This window comes from Suncus etruscus, chromosome 12, assembly GCF_024139225.1.
Source record: "Suncus etruscus isolate mSunEtr1 chromosome 12, mSunEtr1.pri.cur, whole genome shotgun sequence".
Taxonomy (NCBI): Eukaryota; Metazoa; Chordata; class Mammalia; order Eulipotyphla; family Soricidae; genus Suncus; species Suncus etruscus.
The window spans coordinates 68810606-68812891 of NC_064859.1; positions in this window are offsets into that span (position 1 = coordinate 68810606).

Here is a 2286-nt window from a genome sequence, read left to right on the forward strand (position 1 = left end):
TCTGAGCACCCTAATTTAACTATCACAAAAATCTAAAAAAACTGGACAAACCTATAATGTTTTTTATTGAAATGCAAGCTGCAGTCTAACATGAAAGATGCATTACTAGGCGAGGAGCCATGTAAAGAGGATATAATAATAATAATAATAATAATAATAATAATAATAATAATAATAATTTATTTGGTTTTGGGCCACATCCGGCGCCCCTCAGGGATTACTCCTGGCTCTGCTCTCAGAAATCGCTCCTGGCATGGCGGACCATATGGGATGCTAGGATTCGAACCACAGTCCGTATTGGAACTGCTGCGTGCAAGGCAAATGCTCTACCTCTGTGCTATTTCTCTGGCTCCTAAAGAGTATATTCTAATACATGAGTCAAATATCTGTAACCACTTTGGTGGTTATTACTGATAGCTAGGAATGTACTTTGGGGGTTTTAAGATAAGAATTAGGTCCACCCCTTTCTCAAGTTACCACAAACTATTCTGGAGTTCTAAAGCCATGCATTTTAAATACTTCATTTAAACTGAATTGATCAGAAAACAGTTGTTTCATGCATTCCATGTTCCAACACCAATTTCACCAACAGTGTGACCTTCCTTCCCTTCATCATTGCCCTAGTTTTCCACCCACCTCTCTAAACCTGCTATGTTCCAAACAAATTTCACCACCAGTGAAAGTCTGCCCTTTAGCAGATATAAATAATTTACTTTATATTGCTTGTTACAATGATATGGCTAATGGAATTATTGAAAAAAAAAACTTTAGTAAAAGAAAATTTGTGAAAATAATTAAATTTCATAATGGGGTCAGTAAAGTCACTGTCTGAGGGTTGACTAAGCTGCTTGTTGCTAGCTGAGTCTTTGTGTTACCATTTTAGCACACTGAGCTTAGTTCTAATCTGTAGAACTGAACCAGTGAGTTTCACTGAAGTGTCTTGGCTTACATGTCTTTCAAGATCAATGGTGAGTCTGTGAAGCTGGGCTGTTGCTTCCATGGCAGAACCTCTGGGATGTGAATTAGACTATGTATTTTTTCTGTGAATATATTCACTAAAGTGTATACTTGATCCACTTCTCTGCTTTTCTCCAGCTAGAGGTGACTATAAGATGACCAGATGATATGTGCTGTGACCTCAGCACAGGATATGGGCTTTTTGTATTTTGTATTTTTGTATTTTCTCCAGATGCTAACCCAAGAGCAGATTAAAAACACTTCCCCTTGTCTTGCTGAGATCTAGGTGGTCACCTGGGAGGTTATGTCAGATTCCCTAGAAAATAGGTTTGTTTGGGCCGGGCGGTGGCGCTAGAGATAAGGTGCCTGCCTTGTCTGCGCTAGCCTAGGAAGGACTGCGGTTCGATCCCCCGGTGTCCCATATGGTCCCCCAAGCCAGGAGCGACTTCTGAGCACATAGCCAGGAGTAACCCCTGAGTGTCACCGGGTGTGGCCCAAAAACAAAAAAACAAAAAAAAAAAAAAGAAAATAGGTTTGTTTGTAAATGCCTTTGCATTTGCAGCAAACCTTGAGGAAATTAATTAGCCTATATTTAGGTAGTCAATTTTATGGAGGGTACTTAAAATGTCAATTTTTGTTTAGCTTGATGCTGGTATTGAAATCTCCTGAGATAGTTTTGCATACACAACCAATTTAGTTATGATAGAGTCTTCTGCTCAGAAAGTCAAGATAAAAGCAGAGGACTGGACACACATGGCCTAATTCAGTAGAAGCTTTGAGACAAGGAAGGGAAGGGAAGAAAGCTGGTGAATAGGGTATCTTTAAATAGGCAGCTAGGAGGAAGATGAAAACTTTTTTTTTGTTTGTTTTTGGGTCACACCTGGAGGTGCTCAGGGGTTACTCCTGGCTCTGTGCCCAGAAATCACTCCTGGTAGGCTCAGAGGACCATATGGGATGCGGGGAATAGAACCGGAGTCTGTCCTGGGTTGGTCGTGTACAAGGCAATTGCTATAGCTCCGGCCCCCAAAAGTCTTCTTTTATATTCTTTTTTTTGAAGGGCATGGGTGAGCATGCTGCACTGGGATAAGATATACAAAATGGGGGAGATAAAGAAGTTGAGGAAGAGCAGGATGTGTGAAAGGATTATCCTCTCTATACCATGGGTGCATATTTTGGATCTACTCTCAGATTTTTTCTTGTTGTCATTCGTTTTAATCTTGCCCTGCCTACCTAAATTGCTGTCATTTATATTCTGGTTATTTTTTTTTACCCTCAATACCTCAACCTCCTTATAAATTCAATTATCTTGATTATTGTCATTATAAAAAG